The following is a 19520-nucleotide window of genomic DNA, read 5'->3' on the forward strand; positions in this document are numbered from 1 at the left end:
TATAAAAACAAATTGGTAAACTACAAACTAGAAATCAAAAGTCACTAACCCCACATCTGATAAAGGGCTAATATCCAAAATGTACAAAGAACTCAAGAAGCTACCTCTAAAAATCGAAACAACTTAATCAAAAAATGTGATATAAAGCTAAACAGAGAATTCACAGCACCACAATCTTGAATGGCCATGAAGCACTTAAAGAAATGTTTAAAGTCATTAGTCATCATGGAAATGAAAAAAAAAATGACCCTGAGATTCTTCTTCAAACCATCAGAATGGCTAAGATCAAAAACTCAGGTGACAGCACATGTTTGTGAGGGTATGGAGAAAAAGGAACACTTCTCCATTGCTGGTGGGATTGCAAACTGGTACAACCACTCTGGAAATCAATCTGGACATTCCTCAGAAAATTGGAAATAGATCTACCTAAAGACCCAGCTATACCACTCTTGGGTATATACCCAAAAGATTCCCCACCATGCCACAGGGGTACATGTTCCACTATGTTCATAGCAGCCTTATTTATAATAGCCAGAAACCCAGATGTCCCACAATGGAAAATGGATACAGAAAATGTGGTTCATTTATACAATGGAATACTATTCATCTATTAAGAATAAGAACACCATGAGTTTTGCAAGCAAATGGATGCAACTAGAAAATATCATCCTGAGTGAGGTAACTCAAACCCAAAAAGACATGCATAGTATGTACTCATTAATAAGTGGATATTAGCCAAAAAAAGTACAGAATACCTAGACTACAGTCCATAAAACTCAAGAAAATTAACAAGCAGAAGGGCCCAAGTGAGGATGCTTCAATCCCACTTGGGGTAGGGGGTACCTAGATGGAAGAAGGAAGAGGGAAGAGAAAAGGGAAACATGATCAGGTTGGGGGGGACAGGAAAGAAGCCCTGTGGACCAGCAAAATGAATGGAAATATGCAACCTCTGGGGAGATGTGAGGTATGGGGACCCTCTAGAAATTACCAGAGACCTGGGAGGTAAGAGACTTTCTGGAATCAAAGGGAAAGACCTTAGATGGAATGTCCTATATTGAGTAGAGGGAACTCAAAGAGTCCACCTCCAGTAGAAAGACAGGGCATCAAGTGGAGGGATGGGGTTGCATCTCATAGTCAAAAATTCTGACCCAGAATTGTTCTTGTCTAAAAGAACTGCAGAGACAAAAATGGAGAAGTGACTGAGGAAAAGGTGGTCTAGTGACTGGCCCAACTTGGAATCCATCTCAAGGGGAGACTCCAAAGCCTGGTGCTATTACTGATACTATAGTCTACTTACAGATAGGAGCCTATCATGGCTGTCCTCTGAGAGGCCCAACAAGCATACTTACACCCAACCATTGGACTGAAGTTGTGAACTTCTGTGGTTGAATTATGGAAAGTCTCAAAAAAGCTGAGGAAAAGGGAGACCCCATAGGAAGACCGGCAGTCTCAATTAACTTCAACCCCTAAGATTTCTCAGACACTGAGCCACCAACCAGGCTGCATACACGAGCTAGACTGAGGCCTTCTACATGTATATAACAGAGGACTGCGTAGTCTGGCCTCAGTGGGAGAAGGTGCACCTAACCCTTGATAGATGTGAGGGCTCAAGGAGTGGGGAGGCCTGGAGGAGGGAAAGGTCCTCTTGGAGGTGGGAGGTAGGAGGAATGGGATGGGGAACTGTGGGAGCGGGGCACTGGGAAGGGGCAATGGCTGAACTGTAAAAAAAAATAAAAGTAATAAAAAATCTGAATATTCCAACAAATCATATTAATCATCACATAATATAACATACATACTATTTGGCCATAAAATTGAATGAAGTGAATTACTACAGAAAAGATGAACCTTAAAAACATTATGATAAGGAAGAATGGCACAAAAGTTGATATACTATGTGCTCAATATATATGAATCTTCAGGTAGGAAAATAGAGAAAGATAGATTAGTTGTTGGCTAGATTTTGGGAAAAGATAATTCAAGGGTATTTTGATCATTTAGAGGTGGTGAGAGGGCAGATACATAGTACACATCATAATGTTTCAGTTAACATTAGACCTGGAATGGAATGCCATGTTCAATGGCATTCCCATGGGCATATTAGAAATAAAGGGTGATATGTGGTCATCATGATGTCATTGTTATTATGTATCACACACACATTTGTGATGATGTTGATATATACAAACCTACCATACTCTCAGTTATGTATACACACCTGTGTAATTGTGCAATAGTGGAGAAAAAGGAAATCAGAGGCTATTAAGACAAGAAAACAGAGCTGCAGAGATGGTTTAGAATGAGAGCTACTCTTCCAGAGGACCTGGGTTCAGTTCCCAGCACCCACGTGGTGACTCACAGCTGTTTACATCTTCCATTCCTGGAGATTGAAGCCCTCTTTTGGACTCCACAGGCACCAGGCATACACATACACATAAAAGCAGGTAGGCAAAAATATATAAATCTTTTTTAAAACATAAAAGAGTACATTTTATATTAAAATTAAATAATATAAATACTATATTACAGTATCCCAAGATTAGGAAGAAGTGTTAAATTATTATAGATGTGTTTTTCTAAAATTATGAGACCATGGTTGCTTTTTATTTTAAATAATTTACATAATTTTAAAAGTAGTTTAACAACGTCTGAACTGTAATAAGTTAAACTACCTCCCGCTGTTTGTCCTCTATTTTATGGACTCTATTAAGAGAGATAAAGCAAAAGTTAATTATAAGGGAAGGTAGGCAATATTGATGAAATTCCTAGCTGTTAGGAAAGGAGAATTCTTAAGGGGATAGGTCATTCTTGACAACAAACTGAAAGGACGTTTTTAAAGGTTGATGAATGATATCAGCAAGCCTGCTAATTAGCTGTGCTCTCATGAGTAAGCCATTTACCCTCTAAGGATTCCAACCCCTTCACTTGCAAACTAAGAAAGGAGAGAGAGAGAGAGAGAGAGAGAGAGAGAGAGAGAGAGAGAGAGAGAGAGAGAGAGAGAGAGAGAGAGAGAGAGAGAGAGAGAGAGAGAGAGAGAGAGAGAGAGAGAGAGAGAGAGAGAGAAGAGAGAGAGAGAGAGAGAAAGAGAGAGGGAAAGGATGTATTTTTGACAAACAGTGAAGTGGACGTTGGTAGCTCAAAAACAAAGCAACTCCTTAATCTTTCAGAGGAAGCATGTGTCTTACATATATGTGGTCTATATTACATGTGGGGAAACTAAAACTCATACAAGTTCTGTGATCAGCCACATATTAGTTATGTTACTTATTGTTATTGTTAATGATGAGTAACAAAGCTTGTTATTCCTTCACGATAAGGAACTGAAACCTTTCCCTCTGTAGCAGGGATCTCCATGAAGAGAAATATTTTTAAGTTGACTGAAAATGAAAGCAGTTAGTAGAGCATCTGCAAAGATACTATGATCTTAAGGAAAGAGAGGAGACATGTGATATGAAAGCAGAAGAGAGAATATCTGTGCAGGTGAAGGTGCTAAGGGTTGGGGTGGAGGCAGAGGGATAGATGTGGGGGGAGATGAAGGAGAACAAAAAAATATGATACATAAGCGGGAAATTGTCACAATAAAACTTATCTCCTTGCTAGCTTACCAAGTCAAAAAATAAAGCACAGGCAAACAGATGAGTAAATATCAAAAAGGCAGGTACATTAGAGAGCACAAATAGATTTGAAAGCAGGTGCTGAGCCCTTCCTGTTGTGTCTAAGAGAGGAAATGCAATGGTTATGTTATTACTCATGCTGAGATCAGACAGAACAATTGGGAAACGAGAGAGGGTCACTCTGTAATCCATGTCTCAGAGTTAATTAAGCGGATGAAGGAAGACTGCATTTTAATTTATGTTTTGTTCCTCTGTCCTCTTCTGCCCTTAGTGGCATTCTCCCTGGGGGAAAGAATTCCACAACCTTTAGAGTGAGCTCACAGAGTGTATTGGCTTGCAGCACCAGCAGTCCTAACCGCCTGCAGACTCAGAATCAGAAGGCACTTAGTCTGAAAGATGCTTAAACAGGAGGTACTTAATCAGACAGTGCTTATTCTACTCTGTGACAGGCCCTCTCCACTGAGCACAGGGGATCTGAGTCACAAGCCCTTCCCTTCCCGATCCTACATTCTCCACTTCAATGTTCCTTCTTGTCTACTTGTTTGCAACTCATAGACCAAGTAACCCTGCTAACAGTTGCCTTTACATCTCTCTCTGCTGGCACTCCAGTTCTACCTCACTGTCTGTAGCTCTAATTCAAGAGAATCTCACACCCTCTTATGACCTCTTCAGGCAATATACAGACAAGGAGCACATACATGCAGGCAAAACACCATACAAGAAACAGCTATACTAAGACATACAATTTCATTTCCTGCCAAGCAGTGTCCCTTGGAAGCAGTAATGAACATGAGACCTAGTGAGTTCCTTTCAACACTGGAGAGCCATTTACCTGGCTTCCTTTAAGAACAGAAGTTCTACCATGTGCTACCTTAAAAGATTAAACAGTAATTATTTTACTTATTTTAAAATGTATAAAGATTTAAAATTTCCTCAGTCCTGTTGTGGGAATTTTTAAAAAATAAATCCACCCTGCAAACTCACTTTCCTGCCGGGCCATGTTCTTGAGCTGGTATTAACTGGTATTACCACATCCTGGCGGGCTCTTATTATTCTCTCTCAGCTATTCAAAACATCTTGCTCACATGCAACTCTTTACACACCTCCACAATCATTCATCTCCATAGCACCTAAGACCCAGTAAATAAAGCATGACTCTTAAGGCTTTAATATCCAATCAGATTTATATAATAATAAGATCACAATTGCAAGATGTCAATACAGTAATTTCAGAACCAAATAATAAAGACAATATTCTAACCCAATTAATCAATTTTGTAAAAACCTTTGCTTGGTTGTATAACCATGTGGAATCTAACTTGTCCTCATCATTTGTCTCCATGATGGGGACCTCTCTCCTCTTGCTCCTGATCTTTTTCCTCCTCCAACTCTAGCTCCACCTCTCTATTCCTGTCCAATCACAGGACTGTCACTGCCCTAATGTAATTGGACAGAGAAAATGCTGTAACACAATCCAATATTTGTTTCTAGAAAATATTCCTTTTTAAAGACATTTATTTTATTCTTCAAAGATTGTCAGCAGCACTAGTCTATGTACTTCTTTTGTCTATCGACATTTTTTTTCTGGTTCATCTGTTTTATTAATTTTTTATTTTTATATTAGATATTTTCTTTATTTACATGTCATATTTCCCAGTTTCCCCTCCAAAAAATAAAGTAAAACAAACAAACAAACAAAAACAACAACAAGAACAACCCCCTCCTCCCCCTGATCACCACCCAACCTTCTCCCGCTTACTGGTCCTGGCATTCCCTTACACTGGGGCACAGAACCTTCACAGGACCAAGGGCCTCTCCTCCTATTGATGACCAACTTGGCCATCCTCTACTATACACATACTGCCAGAGCAATCAGTCCCACCATGTATACTCCTTGGATGGTGGCTTAGTCCCTGGGAGCTCTGAGGGTACTAGTTAGTTCATATTGTTGTTCGTCCTAAGGGGCTGCAAATCCTTTAGCTCCTTGGGTGTTTTCTCTAACTCCTTCATTTGGGGACCTTGTGCTCAGTTCAATGGATGGCTGTGAGCCTCTACTTATGTATTAGTTGGGTACTATCAGAGCCTCTAGAGAGATAGCTATATCAGGCTGTCTTGACCTTCCTTCAGTAGCAACCAACAAATTGGGAAAAGATCTTTACTAATCCTATATCTGATAGTGGGTTAATATCCAACGCTTACAAAGAACTCAAGAAGTTAGACTCCAGAGAACCAAATAACCCTATTAAAAATGGAGTACATAGCTAAATAAAGAATTCTCAAGTGAGGAATACCGAATGGCTGAGAAGCACCTAAAAAAATGTTCAACATCCTTAGTCATCAGGGAAATGCAAATCAAAACAACCCTGAGATTCCACCTCACACCAGTCAGAATGGCTAGGATAAAAAACTCAGGTGACAGCAGATGCTGGAGAGGTTGTGGAGAAAGAGGAACACTCCTTCATTGCTGGTGGGATTGCAAGCTCGTACAACCACTCTGGAAATCAGTTTGGCGCTTCCTCCGGAAATTGGACATAGTTCTACCAGAGGATCTAGCTATACCACTCCTGGGCATATACTCAGAAGATACTCTAACATGTAATAAGGACACATGCTCCACCATGTTCATAGCAGTCTTATTTATAATAGCCAGAAACTGGAAACAACCCAGATGTTCCTCAACAGAGGAATGGATACAGAAATTGTGGTACATCTACACAATGGAGTACTACTCAGCTATTAAAAACAATGAATTTATGAAATTCTTAGGGGAATGGATAGATCTGGAGAATATCATCCTGAGTGAGGTAACCCAATCACAAAAGAACATATATGATATACACTGTCTGATAAGTGGTTATTAGCCCAGAAGTTCGGAATACATGAAGTACAATCCACAAACCACAAGAAACTCAAGAAGAAGGAAGACCAAAATGTGGACACTTCATTCCTTCTTAAAAGGGGGAACAAAATACCCATGGAAGGAATTGCAGAGTCTATTGACATTTTTATTCTGTGGTATTCTTTTTTATTGTGTCAAGAACATAAAATCTACCATCTTACAACCTGAAATGTACAATATAGTGCTGTTAATTGTAGGCCTGATGCTGCAGAACATCTGGAGTAGGCTTCCTAGAATTATCCATTTTGTATAACTGAAACACTATGCTGTTTGAATGGCAGCTCATTTCCCTTTCTACCCAGACAACACCAGTTTACCCTCTGCTGCTGTGCATTGGGCTGATTTATGAGCCTATCACAGATATGTTACCCTGTGACTGGTGCTCCTCTCTGGGCAAATGTTCTTCACATTCACCCATGTTGTTGCATGAGGCAGCATCTACTAGTTACTGTCTTGACATTATCATATTGTACATATCTACCATATTCTCTGTATTTTTTCCTCTCTAATAGCTACTTAGGATGCTTGCACATCTTGACTATTGTAACATATTAACAATTCATTTGGATGGAACTAGAAAATATCATACTGAGTGAGGTAACCCAATCTCAAAAGAACACACATGGTATTCACTCACAGATAAGTGGATATTAGCCCAGAAGCTTAGAATATCCAAGATACAATTCACAGACCACATGAAGCTCAAGAAGAAGGAAGATCGAAATCCGTTGGTCCTTCTTAGAAGGGGGATCAAAATACCCATGGGAGGAGATACAGAGACAAAGTATGGAACAGAGATTGAAGCAAAGGCCATTTAGAGACTGCCCCACCTGGGGATTCCTCCCATATACAATTTGCCAAACCTAGACACTATTGCAGATGCTAACAAGTACTTGCTGATAGGAGCTTGATATAGCCATCTCCTGAGAGGCTCTGCCAGTGCCTGACAAATACAGAAGTGGATGCTCACAGCCAACCAATGGACTGAGCACAGGGGCCCCAGTGGAGGAGCTAGAGAATGGACCGAAGGATCTGAAGGGGTTTGCAGCCCCATAGGAGGAAAAACAATATGAACCAACCAGTATCCCCAGAGCTCCCAGGAACTAAACCACCAACCAGAGTACACATGGAGGGACCCGTGGCTCTAGTTACATATGTAGCAGAAGATGGCCTTGTTGGACATCAATGAGAGGAGAGGCCCTTGGTCCTGTGAAGGCTCAAAGCCCCTGTGTAGGGGGATGTCAGAAGAGGGGAGCAGGGGTGACTGGGTTGGTAAGCAGGGGGAGGGGCGATGGGATAGGGGGTTTTTGGAGGGGAAATGAAGAAAGGGGATAACATCTGAAATGTAAATAAAGAAGATATCCAATAAAAACCCCAATTTGTTGGACTTTAATTTCTCTTCACTATTCTGATATCAAAGTTTTTAAAATGTATAATCAGAAATGGGCTTATAAGATTGGTAGGAATTCTATTTTTGCCCCCCTTTTTAATGCTCCTATACAGTTTCTCTTAATGTCTTTACCTCTCATAGTCCTACCGGCCATGTGTAAAAGTTCACTTTCTAATTATTCTTCTAAATACTTTTTAAAGTAGTAGCTTCTCTCACAGATGTGAGGCCATGTCTGACTGTGGCTTTAATTTACACTTCCTTGTTGATCACTGATGTTGCTTACTGTTTTTGAGAAATGTCTATCCAAGACTTTTGTTGAGTTCTAATTCATTACTACTGCTATTGCTGTTAAGTTACAGGGAAAACTATGCATTTTGGATATAGTTCCCCATCAGATATATGATTTACATGGTTTTACATTTCAAATGATTCTTTTTCACTGTTGACTGTTTCCCTTGCTGTATAGGAACTTTTCAATGTCTTCTCTTATTAATGTCTAATTTTACTTTTGTTGGTTGTGTACTTGGAATTATTTGATATATGTCTAAATAAACTGTAGGCAGATACTAAGATTATAGGGTAAACAGGCTTTGACAGTTTAGGAAATAACCACATACTTAGATTTGCTTCAGCCACCAAAATGTGACCTTAGGAAACATAAACACAGCTTGGTGTTTTAAGAGAATCCTGATGAATTGTGATGCTAGGTTTGAACATCTTCTTTATGCTGGGGAAAAGGCAATGATTCAGATTGAATTCATAATTCTAGTCAAAAAGTGATAAAAATAGACATTTTGATTGAATTTTAATGTCATTTGTTATTGCTTAAAAACACCATCAGTAGGAGGGGAGGCAGGCAAGACTCAATGGAAGAAAGAGTGGCAGCTGTTTAAATCAGGATATATGAAAGAAAGCATAGAAGATGATTTAGCCTGAGGAGTGCTAGTATCCTTGGCAATTACTAGTTTCATAAAACCCTAAGCAATTTAAAGTTAGAATGTTTATCTTCTTCTCTGTTTCCTATCACAACTTCCCTGTAGTCTGGAAGCTTCCTGATCTGTTAGGTAAGAGATGCAAGGCACCTTCACACAAAAGCTGGAGAACCCTGGCATGAGACAGAGGAAGAGTCAAGAGTCATTGCCAAATTACCTTGTGGTTTCCTCCAGAGGGGTTGTATGGGCTACGTTTGTCAACACTATGTACCTGGTTTTCTAAGGAAATTACACATGACAGTGTGGCAAATCTCGAGAGCAGCAGCCATGCTATATTCATCTTTAGATTTTGTCCATTTCCCAGTTCCCATTCCAGATCTCCCCACTCACAGAAGTCAGCACACATCCCACTATATCCTACCATTTTGGCCACAATAATTGCATGAGGTGCCATATTAAGTCAGCTCACAAAGCTCCAAGGATTGGGGTCTACCAGCAGCAGATTTTTGGGAAATTTCAGCCTGAAATTATGTAACTAAGTGTGCTGTGCCCACTAAGCATTAGTGAACCCCAAAATACCACCAAGGATCTAACTCTAATACAATTAAACTAGGGTCTTTATTCAAGCTTGATTTTGGGCCCCAAGCCTTCTCTGATGCAGAACAGGAGGGTAAAGCCCCAGATCACAGTGGGACAAAGTTTTATAGGAAATTGCAAGCAAGCAAGAGGATTTATATCCTGGCACACATCTGATCAGGGTGTTATTATTGAATTTTGCTGCTCTTAAAAATAATTGGCTGGCACTGGGAGCCAAACCATTAACTTACCTTCTGCTTTCCTCCTGATTGGTGGTTGTTAGGAAATAAAATGCCAGGGGCAGGCTTGTAACCTGGAGGCACAGGTTAATGGGGAATAACCTGGAAACTTGTGCTTGTCTCAAGTTTGTTGGGGAATAACTTAGAAACTGGTGCTAAAGAGTTAAAACTTAGGTCAGGTTCTCTAAGATGGAGTCTGAACCCAAAATCTGGTCTTTCAGGTGAGAAGTGAAAGCTATTTGAAAGTGTCAAGAGAAGAATAGAATAAAGGGAGGAAGCTTATACTGAATGAGGTAGAACAAAGAAAGTGAGAGAAATAATTTAATCTAGTTTACGGTTTCATGACTGTGTGTGTTTGCGATAGGTTCCCTTAATCCTTCTTTTCCACATACCAATTTATGTATTTGAGGTACATACTGTGACTCCTAGCTAGTTTATATTTTTAAGCTATCAATAAAAGACTTAACCTGAAAACATATTACTTTGGAATCTTAAGTAGATGCACCAAAAAGTTGTGTGTTTTGAGAGAATTTAACTCTGGTTTTGCTACTAGTGTGTGTTTTCGTCTACCTTAATTCTGCATGCTTTAGACAGTGGTCCAATAGGACTTACACGTTTGGCCAATATCTTCACACAGCTCTGTGCTCCCCAGATGTCCTGTATGAGCATCAGGTCCTTTAAGAGAATCCTCTGCAGTAGGACTTGTGCTCCAGGTTCTGAGCTGGGTTCCACCCAAAGGTGTTGTATATTACACTACATTTTATATACTTTTTAAGAGGGCTCTTCTTCCCCTGTGTATACAATAATATCATGTCTATCACATGTTAGTGTTAGATTCATTTTAGTAGATGTATCACAGACATTTAGACTGTTTTGGTTGAATTTTTAAAAACTTTTTTGCAAGGATGGAGATATGATTCAATGATTTAGAGGACTTTCTCTTTCAAAGGACAAGGGTTTGGCTCCTGGGACTCACATGGAGCCTTATGATCATCTGCAACACCAGTTTCAGGGGATCCAGTGCCTGTTTCTGACTTCTTTGGGCATGTAGCACACACATGATGCATATGAATACATTCAGGCAAAACACTTATATACCTAAACTAAGAATTAAATCTTTACAATTCATTTACATGCATTATTGAACCTTACTGTTACTGATATACAAAAGTTTATCCATCTGAACAAAAACTTCTGATGAAGAACATAGAGCTTAGGTGCCTCCACATACACACACCACATGAATGAACTATACTTTCATATACCTTTATCAAATTTCAGTAACAATAATTTATTTTAGAGACAGTTCTGTGGCTGTTTCATCCTGCTGTCTGGAATGACAGCTGTGTGAAACCATGCAGCTTGTGGGAAGAGCAGTTGCTTTAGGGAAGCGTGATTGTAGCTGATGCAGACCTAGGTTCTTAAGAAGCAATTGGCTGCTAACAGCTAAAGTGAACAGAGGTTCAGTGAGTCTTCAAAGAATTTATGATTTGAGGAATATGAACAGGTATAATATGATAGAACAAATATTCAATGAGTCAGTGATGCTACTAAGGATTGGAACATGTCTTCCTACTTGTAAATATCTGTCTATGTAGATATATTTGTCTTTTCCAGTTAAGATGTTGCATCAACTTGTTTGACTGGATACTTTAAGAAAGCTAGGAGAAACACTCTGTGCTCTGCACAGTCTATGCTCCATCTATATTCACTGTTTACTCATTAGGGCTTAATAAGGGCTTATCTTTTATTTGACATCTGTATGAGTTAGTATGCAGGGGTTAATTCTACGTGGTAGTTGAAAATCTTTAAGAGCTATCTATAAATTGAGGAATCATCGCAGAGATCTCTTCAAGAATGGTGGCCTTTGAGCAATGGGCAGCAGAAGAGGGCAAGCACAGCAAAGGACAAAGCAGCTTTGTCCCCCTTGCTCTTTCTGCTCTGTAAGCTTTGGTCCAGAGGCAGTCAGTTCTTCTTACTGTGCTATCTTTTGTCCCCTGCTGGGATAGTACCTATTTCATTATGTTTCAGAAATTGTTTATTTACTTCTCTTCCCTTTTAGATGAAAGTCCTTGAGGTGAAGACATTTTTAATATTCCTGCCAGAAGATCTGTGAGTATCCAACAAAGGCTTCTTTCTGTATATTTATTGGAAGAAAGAATAAAGAAAGATGGAAGGAAGAAGATGTTCTGATGAACAGGTGCACAGTTTCAGTTCCCTGGGAGAAATGAGTGATAGATTGAAGTCATGGATATTTTAATTAGCTTTATTCAGTCTTTCTGCTCTATATAATATAATAATATAATATAGTAGAATATCATATAAACTTTGTATATGATATATTATATATAATTTCTTTCCTGGTATGGAAATATTGCAAGATATTTAAAACAAAAATACACTTTCTTAACTAGAGTTTCCCAACACAAGCTGTACATATTATGAATGCTAAGAAAGTACTTATTGATTGATGAAAATTGATCAGAGATCCTAGGATCTCATTTACCATTCAGAAAGTGGACAAAGAAGGAAGCCATTCTAGATACATACTCACCCAAGGGTAGAACACAGGGCAGCTGAAAGAAATGAGGTGGTGTTGGTTCAATGTCCCTGAAAGGAAAATCACTACTAGGTTGGTTGCTTGTGACCCTGAAATATTGTTCACTAACAAATTGACTCTGTTATTCCAATAAACTCAGGGATGATTCTTTTAGACTACAGAAAGAAAACTTCATTTTTTTTTATATGAACCAATGACTCAATGAAACTAAATCAATCTTGGGTCACAAACAAGAAAAAGTAACTTAGCTGAAGTTTTAGAGAGAAATGAAAATATAGTCAGTTAATGTGTATACAGTGTACAGTTCAGAGTGGTAGAAAGGGCAGATGATGGAGACAAAAGGAAAAATGAAGAGAAGAAAATGAGCAAAAGAAAAATAAAGACACAGAAAGAGAGGCTTATAAGGAAAAGGACAGAAGCAAAGGCTTCAGCAGATTTTAATAGTAATTACCATGATGTTTTTCTTTCTTTCCTTTTTCAAAATAAAGAGTCACTCCTTTTTATTTTATGGGTATAGATGTTTGCTGGTATGTATGTAAGTTTGCCACATGTCTGCTGGAGCTTGCTGGTGTCAGAAAGATCACTATATTCCTTAGAACTAGAGTTATAGGTGTAAGTTCCTGAATGGTGCCAGGTCCTTTGAAAGAGTCACAAATCCTGTTGTGACTATTGAAACAACTATTGAAACAACTCTCTAGTCCAAACTCTCCTTGTCCCCTTTTGAGATAGGAGTGCATATATCCAGGGGTGGCTTTGAACTCACTGTATAGCTGAGGATGGCCTTGAATACTGATCCTCCTATCTCTACCTGCTGTGTGCTAGGATCACAGGCATGTTTCACCACCTGTTCTATGCAGTGCTGGGGATGGAACCCAGTGCCTCATTCATACATACTAGAAAAACCCTCTCCCAACTGAGCCACAGCTCTAGCCCCACAATAGTGATTTCTAAGTTACTTCCTTAAAAGATTTTTTTCTTCTTTGGTCATTTGCATCTCATGATGGGGCAGGAATTAGTTCTCACTTCTATTATGTAGGGAAGAAAATTCATATAGTCGGTGGTAAGGACGAATGAGAACTCTTGCTTCCTGCTTCCTAGTCCTCTGTGTTTATCTGTGGGTAATGGATGTAAATTGCGCTTGTTCAGCTGTGTACTTGCTTGAATGTCTCTGAGTACATTGTCACCTGTTATTGCTGCTCTTTGAAAGCCTAATTACAGCACCTCTGCTAGCACTGAGCCACAGTTTCTAACACAAGAAAACAGCTTGTCTGTTTTTATTTCCAAACTTTAAAGTTTATTTTTGAAATAAATGTTTACTTCCCCATGGGCTTCTGGATCTTTTGCAGGTGTGTGAAGGAATGAGTCTGGCTTTAGAAAATTGCTTTGGAACATTAGAGATAGCTCTTGGTTTCTGTGCTCTCACCTGAAGTCCCCCCTTGGAGCAGGAAACTGTCAGGTTGAGATGTGTTGCTCTTCCCAGTGGTCAGCAGGTTTTCGTCATGGAGAACTACATGTGTAAATTTATAAGTAGTGTACCTTTCCTGTGGAACCTAAGTTTCCTCTTTTATTTAAACAATATAAGCATTTAAAATATTTAATAAGAGATATAGAATGGGTAACTTAAAAACATTATTACATTTTTATTCATTTTATTTTGTGTGTGTGGAGGTGTACACATGCAAACTTTGTCTCAATAGAGCTTAGGGGACGGCTTTTGGGAGTCAGTTCTCTCCTTCCACCTAGGTACTAGTTATCAAACTCAGGTTGTCAGTTTTGAAGCAAGTGTCTTTACCACTGAGATGTCTGAATGACTCAGAATGGAGAACTTTGATTTTAAAATGTCTATATGTCTCCAAAAGCTACAGATACCAGTGTCTTGCTAATTCTTGTAGTGAACACAAGACCAGAACTTCAAAGCCTATATATTGTCCAGCATACAAGTACTAATAGTATTAGCCATACTGTTATCTACACATCATTTGTCTTTCTTTGGCAAGCCCAGTTGGGAGAAAGAGAAGGGTCAGAGGAGAGATGGAGAGAACAAGGTTTGGCCTATGCTGCTTTTGATACTAGAATGTACAGAAGTGGGTCCTTTGCTTATTTGGATTATCTGAGAACTGCTGAGCCTATTTAGAACTTTGTCTCCTCCCTTTAAAAATACTATGTTTAAGTATTCACGAGTATAGAGACTATGTTGAAGTTCTCAATCAGTTTTTACAGAATGAGCACATCTATGCTACCAGGGTCAGACCAAGACAAAGGATATTATTCAAGAGTTCTGATCTTGACATCTCAGTCTTTGCTGTGTTACCAGGGGTCTTAACCATGTGACCTAAGGTGATCTTGTCACCTCAGCCCACTGAGAAGTAGGCTAGTATGTATCACTTAGTTTGGGTTATATTTCAGTAGAGTCAGATGGTATTCATTCTTTTATGTCTGGCTTCTTTTTCTTATATCTGTATGTGAGAATTAGCTATGTTATGGCTTGCAATAGAAAGTCTCTCATTTTTATGCCTTTATAGTATTCTTTTGTATGTGAACACTATAATATATGATTTTCCATTCTTTTGGAGTCTTAGGTTAGCTTTAGTCTGGACCTTGTAAGAACAAGCTGCTGTGAACATTCTTGAATATGCCGTGGTGTACATACGTATACACACATTTCTATTAGATGTATAATCTAGGGAAAATTGAATATTACTTGAATTTCCTATGTTTTGTCGAAAGTCAAGTCCCGTGGTGTGCTGGAGAGATGGCTCAGTAGTTAGATGCACTTTCTATTCTTACAGAATTTGTTTTCCTGAACCCACGTCAGGCAGCTCATAGCTGCCAATAACTCTAGCTTCACATATCTGATGCTCTCTTCAGGCTTGCATGGGTACCTGCACTCAAGTGCATATAACCCCATAGAGACAACACACATACATATAATTAAAACAAATAAGTAATAGCCCAAGCCAGGGAAGCAAAATACACTTTAGAGAAATACCTCCTTATCTCTTAGAAATATTTTCACATATTATGAAGATTAGATCTGCAAGTACTTAAGGGCAAATACTTTTATTTCTCTTTCTATACTATGGAGAGCGGCACCCAGATTGATTGGCCTCATCCTGGAGACTGCTACTCTGTCCACTGAGATACTTTGTGACTCTGAATACTTGGCATTTGGGATAAATGTATTTCCATGAGAAAAAACAGATTGAAAAAGTCATTCAAGGAAGGGAGAGAGAAATTTCATAATTGTCCCTAGATCATGGAGAATCTAACCATTGTATATGAAATGTGTCTTCTAATTTCCCTGTTTGATCTCAGGCACAAGCAGGAAAAGGTGGGTATGTTACAGGACTCACTGTGAAGTAATAAAAAGAAAATATTACTCTGCTCCAGAACACCTCTGATGTGTGTTCTGGGTAAAATTATTTAAGACAAATAATAATGAGAAACAAAATTGCTGACTCTTAGTATGTCTGCATCTAACCTTAGCTGACATTTCCAGGATCCATTTACATTTTTAGCAGTAGTTATTTTGGAGATTTTTGCTCACAATCACTAAGGCATACTCAGTGTGTGGGAAGGCCAAGAGTGTTATAGGTGGAGACACTCCTTGGCGGTGGTCCTGGGTTCTATAACAAAGCATGCTGAGCAAGTCAGGGGCAACGAGCTACCAGACAACAACCCTCCATGGCCTCTTCATCAACTCTTACCTCCAGGTTCCTGCTCTGTTTGATTTCTTGCTATGACTTTCCTCAGTGATGGACTGTTACCTGGAAGTATAAGTAAAATGAACTCTTTCCTCCCCAAGTTGATTTTGGTTATGGTGTTTCATCACAGCAATAGTAATCCTAAGACACTCAGTAGGTTTTAGTTTTAGGCACTGTGATGTTTCTACCACATTATTTCCTTATTGTTTTAATTTGTGTTTTACCAGGTGACAAATAAATTTGGTCAGTTGTTTTATAGACTTTTGGCAATGTATATTTCCCATTAAAAAAAAACAAACATATGCAGTTTACATTACTTGCTGTTGTTTTTCCTGGGGTTCATCTTCTCCTTTCCATTTGTAGAGAGATTCCTTTCACACACAAATTCTTCTATAAACACAAAGCTCTATCATGAACCATTTTAAGTGATAAGTAGTACAAATATACTTCCCACACTGCCTTATTTTTCATTCAATTTATGGCCATTTGAAAGTCCCAATTTTAGCTAACTGTGATTCATCAATCATCCTTTATGCTTAGTGGGTTTTGCCTCATTTAAAAGTAATCTTTTCCTAATCCTAATGTCATGAAGATAGTCTCTGCAGTTAGCATTTACAAAGTTTAATCTTTCCTTCAGTATTCTGCACTACATTCCACTTGGAAATGGCTCTTATGTTAAGAATGAGAGATCAAGATTCATTTTGAAGATTTTATGAGCAGGGTTCCTTAGAGAAACCCACCCATAGAATGTATATATTATCCAAGGGAATTTTCTATAGTGGCTTCCTAGCAGTAGTGTCTGGGTACTGCAGTATTAACCATCTGCATCTGGAGAGTCTAAGAGGAAGTTATCTGCTCACTCCATGCATCTTTAATAGTCTTAATCCTGGGACTAAGGACCTGGAGGATTCTTGGAGAGCCATGCTCTTCAGTCTACATGGGAAGGTGAAGCTGGTTTCTAACGTCAGTGAGAAATGGCAGCACAGGTAACACAGACAGGCTATGCACATTCACTATCAATTAAGAAACATAGGCAGGCAAACAACATTGAGCTTTTCTTCAGTCTTTTCCCATCTGGGCCATCATGGCAAGATGCTACTCACTTTGGAGCTGGGTACTCTCCCTTCTGCCTATTCTTACTGGAAGTGCTTTCGCTGACTTGCTCTCCAAGTTTGCTTCTCAGTAGATGCAAACTTCAACTCTAATCAAGCTGACAATCAAGATTAAAAGTCACAATTGGTTCAAGGTATCTAACTGACCCAGATCCATTATTGACATTCCCCTCATTACTGATTTGTGCTGGCCTTGTTTTTTGATGATGTCTCTATCAGATCTCTCAATCTCTCTCTCTCTTTCTCTGTGTCTCTGTCTCCCCATCCTCTTCCCCACTCACACACGTGCACTTTGGGGCTTTAATTGTTTTGTTTTTCTATTTGTCGCTTCTTATAAGAGTTGCAATTTATCTTACTTTGCCTTTGTAATTAGCATGAACATTAATAAAGGGTTATAGAAAATAAACGGCTGGAATTTTGATGAGCATGGTATCAGAGGTACCATTAAGAATGGAGAGAACTGTTATCTCTGGTAACAAAGTCTACCACCTTAAGAATACACCTACTCTTTACATCTTGACTTTGATTTTGGTTTTTAAATTCTAATTTATTGGACCTTGAGAGATGGGTCAGTAGTTATGAGCACCAGCTGCTCTTCCATAGGACCTGTGTTCAGTTTTATAGAGTAATTTTCTTAGTTGACTCATATGACTATAGTTTGTGTCAAGTTGACTGACATAAATCTAGCTTGAACAGAGGGGTCCAATACATTCCTTTGGCCTCTGGGGACACCATGCATATACACAAAATGAAGAAACATACATGTAGGCTAAAAACACATTCACATAAATAAAACTTAAAAGAAGATAAATGTTAATTTCTTATTTTCTAAAGTAATTACATTGATTTTTAAAGTAGATTTCCTTAATATAGTTGCATACTTATGGAAGCATTAAAGACTATGTTTAATGTAGAGATATTCTGATGTTCCATTTGTAAAATCATGCACCCTAGTAAGAAAAGCTGTGTCTTACCTCTACTCGTCCTTGCATTATTTCCAACCATCTCTCAATAATTGACTATTCATCTGATTTATGGTACCAGGATTTTTTAATAGCTAATTATTTGATAAAGGAAGAGTCATTCTATTTCTAGTATACCATATATTTTTCTTTAAAAACATTCAACTTATGAGGGAGTGTGGATTGTTTTTCTCTGCACCTACTGAGATGATAACATATTGTTTTATTCTGTCAATGTTGTAAATTGCTGCTTAATTGTTCAGATGCTGATCTCTCCTTGTATGGGTCACAGTGCTGGAATTAAGCCAACATGATTATGATGTATTACCCTTCTTATGTATTGTCAGATTTGATTCGCATTTCCCTCCTTAAGAGAACTTGTTGAGTAACAAAACTTTCCTTGTGGAGATGCAACACAAATGTCTGTTCACCAAGGTAGGAAACCCATGACAGACATATTAAAGTATGAATATCAGCAACGTCTAACTTGGAGTAAATTGATGAACTTTATTGGGGTTACTTACAGGAATATGAGTGAGGGATAACTGTAGGAGCAGAAACAAGTCAAAGAGAGCTGTATATGAAAGCTCACCTCAGCATAGGTGACAACTCACAAATTCAACAACCTGCATTACATTGCACAGTCTGGAGGCAACTCAAGAAGTTGGAGAGTGTCTTTCAAATGTGCCAGTTGGTCTAAATCTCTTCCGGTTAGCTCAGCTGGTTTCAGAGTCTTCTTTGCAGCTTTGCTATCTCTTCTAAAATGAACTATCAGCCTTAACTGCTTACCCTGGCAAGGAGAAGCCTAGTCAACCAGGTTAGTTTCAGAAACTTCCTGAAGGTATTTTGAGTTGTTTACCATTTTCAAGAGTTTCCATGCAGGACAGAACATTCTATTCCTGAAGGGAATTGTTACACACCAGAACTGTACCTTTGAAGGAGAAACTTAAGAATTCTTTGGAAAGTTGGTTGGATGGTGTTTTCCTGGGGTAAATATGTGATGGAACGTTTAGCTGAAGTGGACACAGGTGAATGACTAAGGTAGACTTGTGAAGGAAGACTTAGTTATCTAAGGCAAACACAGGTGAAAGGGTTTTCTGTTAAAGCAAGCACATGAAAGAACACATGATGAAGGATTCTTTGCTAATAACACACATATATTGGTTCTCCTTACATTACATAGTTGAGTTATATTTGTTAAGATTCCATAGAGAGAAACACATCAAAAAACTTCTGATGGTGTGTTACAATTTCTTTGTCGCTTTTGAGGATTCAGGCTGACTAACAAAGTGATGTCAGCTGAGGCAGACACACATGGTAAGAAAAGATGTGCTGAGACAAGACATGTTGAGACAAGATTCATTCTAAAACAAGACCAATGATGAGTTAAGACCCATAGAGGACACATGATATTTAAAGGATATAAGCAAGACTCGAAAGACAGTGACAGAGGCTGAGCTTTACTTATTTTTTTTTAAATATTTTCTTTATTTACATGTAAATTTCTCCATTCCCAGTTTCCCCTCCAAAAA

The sequence above is a fragment of the Mastomys coucha genome, unplaced genomic scaffold (genome assembly GCF_008632895.1).
Source record: "Mastomys coucha isolate ucsf_1 unplaced genomic scaffold, UCSF_Mcou_1 pScaffold20, whole genome shotgun sequence".
Taxonomy (NCBI): Eukaryota; Metazoa; Chordata; class Mammalia; order Rodentia; family Muridae; genus Mastomys; species Mastomys coucha.